The sequence below is a fragment of the Lithobates pipiens genome, unplaced genomic scaffold (genome assembly GCF_037356315.1).
Source record: "Lithobates pipiens isolate NorthernLeopardFrog02 unplaced genomic scaffold, aLitPip1_a1.2 Scaffold_16, whole genome shotgun sequence".
Lineage (NCBI taxonomy): Eukaryota > Metazoa > Chordata > Amphibia > Anura > Ranidae > Lithobates > Lithobates pipiens.
Window position 1 is genome coordinate 347,176,133 of NW_027507748.1, and position 10,033 is coordinate 347,186,165.

Here is a 10,033-nt window from a genome sequence, read left to right on the forward strand (position 1 = left end):
TTTTTAAGTTTTTGTTAAAAAATGGCCATACACTGTTGTTCTTGAATTTCAGTCACTGAAATACAAGATCTGACTTATTAAACCTCTCAGTACATAGCCAGATTAACAATACCAACATAGTTACAGATTTCTCAATCCACTCAAACAAGGTGAATGGAGGCATCACCCCCCTATTTCTTTCCTGCCAGGACATTGCATTCTGACAGTGGCCTCCGCCGCTGTAAGAAACTCTGATCAGCAGTTACAGCTGTTGGTCAAGAAAAGATTCCTAATATGTCCCCTTCTGCTAAGTGGGGATTGTGGCACACTGATCAATATTCGGCTGGTCCTAAGTAAACCGAGCAAATTGTGATCAGTGTAAGGCCTGGGAACCCATGTATGAACTAAAAGAAGCCCTAATTTAATTACAGCACCAAATGTCTTCATCATCAGTGCAGTGTGGCCACATCATATTTGCTTTATAATAGCGTGTACGTATTCACAACTATTTAGCAAAATATATAGTTTATCTTTTACTTTAGGTATGTTAAAGTGGAGTTCCACCCGAAAATTGAACTTTTGCTTTAAGCACTCCTCGCCCCTTACATGCCACATTTGGCATGTAATTTTTTGGGGGGGAGTGGGTACCTTTTTTTTACAGGTACTTCCTGTCCCACTTCCTTCTTCCGTCTTCTGGCCACCTAGGTGACTCCTCCCTCTCTGCAATCTTCCGGTACACGTCACAGGTCCCAGAAGGTTGCCTGGCCACCAGGAGAGCACCGCAGGACTCACGCATGTACAGTGCAAGCCCAGCCATGAATCTGCAAGCTGTCACAGCCGGGTGCCCACAGTTTCTATGTCGGCGCCGCAGACAGGAAGGGGATAGGAGTGAGGCCTCGGGTGGCCGCATTGCTGGACCGCGGGACAGGTGATTTAATAAACTGAAAAAAAAAGTCGTACTCCCCTTTAATGAAAACTGATTCATGATTGGCTGCTTTAGGTCACTGGACACTGAATACAGTTTAAAATGTGCTTAGATGTATTTCCAGCCAAAAATTTGTTCTTAGTTTTGGAAACAGTGACGAACGATCAGAAATCCTGTCAGGTTTTTACTAGTATCTGAGGCTTGTTGGAGCTATCTACCATCACTTCCTGTCTGGCTGACATTTTAGGGCTTTGTCTAAAATCCATATGCGTTAAAGCAGTTCTAAAGGCTCATTTTCTTTTTTACCTTCATACATTCTATGCATGAAGGTATAAAACCTGCTCTGTGCAGCAGCCCTCCAGCTCCCCAATACTTAACTGAGCCCCATCGCAATCCAGCAATGTGCATAAGAGCCTTGGCTCTCCAGGGAGTTTCCCTCCTCATTAGCTGAGACAGCAGTGGAAGCCATTGACTCCCACTGTGGTTATTCACAGCTAGTGAGCCAATGAGAAAAGAGAAGGGACGTGTGCAAATAGATATGCAGAGGAGCGGCTCAGGAGTGAGCCTGCTTGAGTACCCCATTGCAAACTGCTTGCTCTAAGGGGAACTAAGCAGGAGGGAGGGGCCAGGGCTGCTCTGTGCAAAGCCACTGCACAGAGTAGGTAAGTTGCTTGTTATTTAAAAAACAAAAAACAGTTGCCTTTGATATCACTTTTATGTGCATTGCATTGGCAAAATACTATGACCCAAGGTACGGTGGACAGGCTGAATGGAAGGGCAGCAAACTGGAAATTTTGCGTGCAACTGACCAACCAAAATGACCACAGAGGCACTAGGTTACCTACCTGGCTTAGCAGAAGCAATGAATGAGCTGAAAGATTCCATGTGGAATTTTTGAACTTAAAGCAATTTTTTGAGAATTTTTAGCTCCAGAATGGAGTGAATTCCCATCTTTGCTTTGGGGCAGATTTGAGCAGAACCTTTTCAATCTCTCCCCGTCTCCAGAAGTAGGGGAATTAGCCTCTGCGAGAGTAGCTGCTGTACAGCAAGCATGAAGATTTGCCTATTCCATGGATAGGAGTGCAAGTTTGATAGTATGAAGTGTGCTGGCGGTAAGGCCTGAAATTCCAAGGTACAATGTTCTCGATCCACGCATCAGAAGTATCCTGAGTCCAGACGGCTAGTCCAATAAGCATCTTCCAACTCTGACAAGCAGGAGTGATACTTGTTGTGAGGAAGGCTAATGCCTCGTACACATGATCGCACATTCCGACAACAAAATCCATGTTTTGTTTTCTGACGGATGTTGGCTCAAACTTGTCTTTCATACACACGTTCACACAAATCTTGTCAGAAATTCCAAACATCAAGAACGCGGTGACGTATGACGAGCCAAGAAAGTACAATAGCCAGTGTGGCTCTTCTGCTTGATTATGAGCATGCGTGGAACTTTGTGCGTCGGAATTGTGTACACACGATCAGAATTTTTGAAAATGGATTTTGTTGTCCGAAAATTTGAGATCCAGATCTCAAATTTTGTTTGTCAAAAATTGCGACAGAAAATGTCCGATGAAGTCTACACACGGTTGGAATTTCCGACAACAAGCTCCAGTCGAACTTTTCCCGTCTGAAAATCCGACCACATATACGCGGCATTAATCCCAGACTTAGATGTCCAGGTCTTGTGGCAGAGCTGCGAGCTGGGCTTTGACTCCTGGATATGGAGTCATTAAGCAGGAGTTGTCTATCAAAAGACATCTAAGCTTTGCAAGGAAGCCCCACAGACCAACATTTGAACCAAAGGATCCTTGACATATTCACCAAAAGAAGGCTAATCCTAGAAATCAGGTGGAAAGCATCTGCTAAACCATCAACGCAGTAGCTAAAGACAATGGGCAGAAGTTAAAGGTTGTACATGGATTGATAGACAGACATGGTGGTTATTGCAAGTTGTGTAACAGGACCAGCCAAAGAAAACATTTATATCAGGAGGGTTTCTAGTCATTTATGCACAGGTTCCTTGAACATCAGGACAACCTCAACAGGGACAGTGTCTGTCTAGTTTTCCAGGTAGCCCCTCTTAATAGAGTATTGCTGAGCAAAGTGTGTGGGGGGGAATGAGAAGTTTCCTTCAGATGAGACCAGTTATCACTTAAACAGGCTCTAAGCACAAGTGTATATGGAAAATTTTGGGCTGTCAAGGCATTTCTAAACTACCAAAACTGATGACTGTTGGCCAGGTTGATGCAGGCCTTTCTGGGACAAGACATGAGTGTACCTCATCTATTGGGACAGAGTCAGATATAAAATCCCTTAGCTTGGCAGAGATTTCAGCAGACTGCAAATACTCCAGAGTCAGATGAGGAGCCCTCATCCTCCACCTCATAAGGGAGTGTAGAAGTCACAAGAGGAGATTTCTTTCTAGGTAGACAGGAGAAAGGGGGATACCAGAAGGTGCTAAGGATGCCTCTGCAAACATCAGATTCAGGGCCTTTGGAAGAGATGCTGCAGATGAGCCGTTATTCGAGTGTGCGCTGGCAAGGCCCACTGATCCGTTCTCTCTGCGCCTATGATTTCCTATTGAAGTGAGAGAAAAAAAACCACAGCAAAGTGTTACTTATGACCTTTAATGTGAAGCAGGAAGAGGATATGCCTTTTGTGACCAATCACTGAAGACCAGTGGTAGGCAACCTGGGGCCCTCCAGCTGTTTTGGAACTAAATTTTCCATGTGGCAATGCAAGGCTGGTAGTTACAATAATTCCGCGTACACACAACCGGACTTTTTGACAGCAAAGGTCCGACGGAACAAATCTGTCGGACATTCCGATCGTGTGAGGGGCTCCATTGGACCTTTGCATGCCAAAAATCTGACGGACTTTAGAAATAGAACATGTTTTAAATTTTCCCGCCAGACGTTCGTCTGTATGCTGGTCCAACGGACCAAATACAACGCGCAGGCAGCTACAGCACCTGCTCGCGAGAACGTTTCTAGCGCAATCCTATCATGCTGGTTCTCTGTGACAGGGTACTGTACATCTCTCACTGGCTGCTGCAATAGGAAAAACACATTTTCCTTTCACAGCAAGAGCAAGAGGGAATGCCCTTCCATGGCCCTTTGGTCTGGTATGGATTTTAAGGGGAAGCCCCTACGCCAAAAAAACGGCATGGGGTCCCCCCAAAATCCATACCAGACCCTTTTCTGAGCACGCAGCCCGGCGGTCAGAAAAGGGGGTGGGGACAAGCGAGCGCCTCCCCCCCTCCTGAGCCATACCAGGCCGCATGCCCTCAACATGGGGGGTGGGTGCTTTGGGGAAGGGGGGCCTGCAGGCCCCCACCCCAAAGCATCTTGTCCCCATGTTGATGAGGACAAGGGCCTCTTCCCGACAACCCTGGCCTTTGGTTGTCGGGGTCTGCAGGGGGGCTTGTCAGAATCCGGGAGCCCCCTTTAACAAGAGGCCCCCCAGATCATGGCCCCCCACCCTAGGTGAATAAGTACCCCTACCCATTCACCTGGGGGGAAAAAGTGTCAATAAAAAAAACACACTACACAGGTTTTTAAAATAGTTTATTAGGCAGCTCCGGGGGTCTTCTTCCGACTTCGGGGGTCTTCCTCTGACTTCTCCGTGCTTTCTGGTTCTTCTCCCGCTCTCTGGGCTCTTCTCCCACTCTCTGGTTCTTCTGCCAGGCTCCTCCGCTATCTTCTTCCAGCTGTTTTTCTAGTGTTGGTCCGGTCTTCTTCATCGTCGTAGTCGCTGTCTTCTTCTTCCTTCTTCTGTTCTTCCGATGCTGGCACGACACTCTCTCCCACTGTAATACTGTCAGCTTCCTTCCCGTCCCTACGCGTGACATCGCGTGACTTCATCAGGGGATCATCCCCTGACGAAGTCATGTGATGTGATGTCACGCGTAGGGACGGGAAGGAAGCTGACTGTGGATGCACTTTCTGCTGATTACTAGAAAAAGGCTTTTTTCTATCTATTAATGTGTGAGTACCCTGTGTATGAAAATTTTTAATAAATTTTATTTGTGAAATACTACACTATGGTATTCCCTCTCTATTAATCTATTGGGTCCTCTGGAGCAATAAGAATACAATTTAAAGGAGAAGGTGACCGAATTTACCAGGAGAGAAGACATATAAAGAAATCTATATACCTCTATGCGAATCCCTCCTTGCTATAGGTAAGGGGCCACTGCCCACTAAAAAGTGTGATCACAACGGGATTAAGCACTGGGAGACCCACACCTCAGTTGAATTTGCACAAGTTTGCACAAAGCACTTGCACTTAAAGGAGACTGTTGTTTATTTATGGACTTGAATATTTATATCTTTTTATTTTTGATGGATTTCAATATGTATATTTAATCTATAGAGGCCGGATTCATTCTGATATAACGTATGTTACAGCCGGCTCTGTAGTGCGTTTACTACTATATATATTTTTTGTTTATTCTAAAGTTTATTCCCATGTGATCAGGAGAGGTTACCCTCTTTTTGGTCTAGGTATACTCTTTCTTATTTTCTTGTATATTATTTGTTTATTATTAGGGTGGTTCACTTATATCACCTCTGGAGAGTGTTTACTTATTTGCACATTTATAAGACGCACTTGGCACTTTATGATCAATTCACTGTTTTTTGGCTTTGCACTCAATTGAAGCAGTTGTGTTTCCGTGGAGGTTTTCAATTGACTCTGTAGTGCGTTTACTTTTTTTTTTTTTTGCATTTTTTTGCATTTTTTTGCATTTTTTCTGCACTTTATCAAAATAGTATTTTTTTAAGAGACTGTTTTTAGTTACTTACCTTTGTTCACTTGATTTTCATTTATTTGGATTCTATCACCTTTGAGGTGTGTTTATTTTATTTTATTTTATTTAATGTAGCACTTTGCACTTTTTGTTATTATTCAGTAGACATTTATAGATATATATTTTTATATTACACTATTGATTTATGTAACTAGGCATTATACTTATCACCCTCGGAGGGTTATTTAATATAGGGACAGCGCAATACCAACATATCTTTAGTTTCATATTAAGTGGATAAGGCGTGATCCATTCCGGTAGTAGCAGCAGCCCCTGACATTTGATAGATCACAAGTGGTAGCGCAGGAATAAAACACTATCACTACACCACTGTGCCGCCCAATGCGTTGCAGTTCCTGTGCGATTCACATGCGGTTCATAGTGTGAACCTGAGGAGCATGTTTAATAGTGTGGATAATGTGATGTGATCACAGAAGAAGTGAAGACACATTTAAACATGAAAATTGTGGTCACTTGGTTAAGCACTTTACTAATGATTTTATAAGGCACAATACAATACTGGACTTTTTGCACATGTGTTGTTTTGCACATGTGTTTTTGGAATAGCACTTTATATGTAAAAGTACTTTAAAATCTTTTTTTTTTGCGCACAAGCTATTTTGATTTAGGCACATGGCACTTTAAGAGATGAGTAGAGTTTTGATATGGGTTTCAGTATATAACAACCTGAGCGCTGTTCATGAAGTTAGAAACAGATAGTCAAGCACTGCGCACAAGAAACAAGATGTGGTCACAGACTTCAGACAGGATACAAGAGATGGTCACAAACAGTAGGCAGGATGCAAGAGACAACCACAGACTGTGGACAGGATACAAGAGATGATCATAGACTGTGGACATGGTACAAGAGATGGCCAGAGACTGCGGCCATAATACAAGAGATGATCACAGACTGTGTGCATGGTACAAAAGATTGTCAGAAACTGCAGATATGGCACAAGAGATGGTCAGAGACTGCAGACATGGTACAAGAGATGGTCAGACACTGTGGACATAACAAAAAAGAATGTCAGAGACTGTGGACATAATACAAGATATGGTCAGAGACTGCAGACATGATACAAGAGATGGTCAGAAACTGCAGACATGGTACAAGAGATGGCCAGAGACTGAGGACATAATACAAGGGTTGGTCAGAGACTGTGGGCATGGTAGAAGAGAAAGTCAGAGATTATGGACATGGCAAAAGAGATGGCCAGAGACTGCGGACATGACACAAGAGATGGTAAGAGACTGCAGACTTGGTACAAGAGATGGTCAGAGACTGTGGAAATGGTATATGAGATAGTTATAGACCGCAGACATAATACAAAAGATGGACAGAGACTGAGGACATGGTAGAAGAGAAGGTCAGAGACTGTGGACATGGCACAAGAGATGGTCAGAGACTGCTGACATAATACAAAAGATAGACAGAGACTGTGGACATGGTACAAAAGATGGTCAGAGACTGCAGACATGGCAGATGAGACGGTCAGAGACTGCAGACATGGTATAAGAGATGGTCACAGACTGCGGACATGGTACAAGAGATGGTCAGAGACTGCGGACATGACACAAGAGATGTTCAGAGACAGCGGACATAGTACAGAAGATGGTCAGAGGCTGAGGAAATGGCAGATAAGATGGTCAGAGACTGCCGACATAATACAAAAGATAGACAGAGACTGTGGACATGGTACAAAAGATGGTCAGAGACTGCAGACAAGGCAGATGAGACGGTCAGAGACTGCAGACATGGTATAAGAGATGGTCACAGACTGCGGACATGGTACAAGAGATGGTCAGAGACTGCGGACATGACACAAGAGATGTTCAGAGACAGCGGACATAGTACAGAAGATGGTCAGAGGCTGAGGAAATGGCAGATAAGATGGTCAGAGACTGCAGACATGGTACAAGAGTAGAGTTGCCACCTCATCCCTTTAAACCCGAACACCTTTGAATTACACAGGTTCTGAGGCTATTTAAATTCTGTTCTGTGAGGAGAGACAGATCGTGAGTTCCTAATAGCTAGGAATAGGGATGAGCTCAGGCGTGTTCGCATGCTCCACGTGCAGAACCCGCCAGGAAGTCGGCGCAGCGCTGCGCTAATCACAGGCAGTGAGACATTGCCCCGATGCGCGGCTGCAGAGATCAGGCAATGTCTCACTGCCTGTGATTAGCGCAGCGCAGTGCTGACATCCTGGTGGGCTCTGCACGTGGACCATGCGAACACGCCAGAGCTCATCCTTAGCTAGGAACCACGATGTGTCATCCCCTCTAGTCAGTCCCCTCGCCCTACAGTTAGAACACACAGTCAGGGAACATAGTTAACCCCTTGATCGCCCCTTAGTGTTAACCCCTTCCCTGCCAGTGACATTACACAGTAATCAGTGCATTTTTATAACACTGATCAATGTATAATTGTCAATCATCCCAAAAATGTGTCAAAGGTGTCCAATGTTTCCACCGTAATGTCAAAGTCACAATAAAAATCGCAGATTGCATCCATTACTAGTAAAAAAAAAATAATAATAATAATAAAAATGCCATAGATCTATCCCTTATTTTGTAAAACACTATAACTTTTGGGCGAACCAGTCAATATACGCCTATTGCGATTTTTATTACCAAAAAATATGTAAAAGAATACATATTGGCCTAAACTGAGAAAAAAGTGTTTTAAAAAAAAAAATTGGGGATATTTATTATAGCAAAAAGTACAATATATTGGGGGTTATTTACGAACGGTAAATCCACTTTTCACTACAAGTGCACTGAAAGTGCAGTCGCTGTAGATCTAAGGGGAAGATCTGAAATGAGGGGAAGCTCTGCTGATTTTATCATCCAGTCATGTGCAAGCTAAAATGCAGTTTTTTATTTTCCTTGCATGTCCCCCTCTGATCTACAGCAACTGCACTTGAAAGTGAACTTGCAGTGCAAAGTGGATTTGCCTTTAGTAAATAACCCCCATTGCGGGTTTTATTTTCGAAACTTTCACTCTTTTTTTTTTGTTTTGTTTTTATAGCGCAAAAAAAAAAAAGTAGAGGTCATTAAATACCACCAAAAGAAAACTCAATTTGTGGGAAAAAAAGGACGTCAATTTTGTTTGGGTACAACGCCGTACGACTGTGCAATTGTCAGTTAAAGTGGTGCAGTGCCGAATCGCAAAAAATGCTCTGGTCATTGAGCAGCCAAATCTTCCGTGGCTGAAGTGGTTAAGGTTTGGCAAGAATGATGCCTTAATAGAATTAAAAATACAGTAGCCTTGCTACGTCACAGCAGTTCAACTATTTTATATATTGTACCATTCATAACACTGTAATGCTTCCAACAGAAACACAATATATTACTGAACAGTCTCCTCCTGTTATCATACATCTTTCTCACTAAGGGGCATAATGTGACTGGGAGAGAAAAAGAGATTCTTACCTGCTATGCAAAAGAACCCGAGGAAGAGATACAGCAATCCTATGAGACAAGTGACATATTACACAAGCAGTACACTTCCTAGTCTACTGTGCCCCAAAGCTGAGCATGCTCCTCTCTATCCAATCAGCTGCTTGTACCATTTTGTCGCCATCTAGTGTTGATTTACTAAAAGTACACTCTTCTACATTGAAATACTGTATTGGAGTCAAGTGTAAAAGCTGTGAAATGAAAACAAATCCTTTTAATGGAAACCTATAATAATAATAATAATAATAATAATAATAATGATGGCAATAATAATAAAAATAATAATAATGTTAATATAATTAACAATAAATGCATCACCAATATAAATATAGCTTGTTTGACTCTTCATTATCTACCTTTAACCAAAAACAATTAATTGAATATTGCAAGTGTTTATAAATCTCTAAAATCAGGAACTGGCATAAGAACTGGGCCTGTTTTTCCAGCTTCTGAAGGACTTTATGTGGTTCTGTCCTGCCTACAGACTCAGGGGTTTACTAAAGTTCTCTAGCATTATACACCACATTGTATACACCATAGCACACGACTGTACCTCATTTGGACGGGCCAAATCCCTCTGTCCCTAGCGCAACCTCAGCTGTCCCTCTTTTTGGTCTGATGTGTCCATCTCTATACAAAATGTACATTTTTTTACTACCAAAAGTATTATGCTGCACTGAAGTCTTTCTCCAGCTTCTACATTACCGCATTTGTTATTTTTCAAAGCCTATTTATACAAAGGAAGAATTGAGGTACAAAAAAGCACTTCTGTGGTTTTGCCAATCGTTTGCTGTATATTCGATTTTTGTGGTCCATGTAACCTGGGCTGTGGCAGGAACATGTCCTTTGCATTAACA

General features: G+C 42.8%; 1 protein-coding gene across 2 annotated transcripts in view; it reads right to left on the reverse strand.

Annotated features, from left to right (window-relative positions):
• Nucleotides 1-9,255, reverse strand: part of LOC143982822 (ultra-long-chain fatty acid omega-hydroxylase-like) — a 103,048-nt gene extending 93,793 nt beyond the window's left edge. For both annotated transcript variants that reach the window (XM_077481844.1, XM_077481843.1), the window contains exon 1: nucleotides 9,150-9,255. The gene's annotated coding sequence lies outside the window, so the exon portion shown is untranslated. The remainder of the gene's footprint in view (nucleotides 1-9,149) is intronic.
• Between the last annotated feature and the right edge of the window lie 778 nt (nucleotides 9,256-10,033).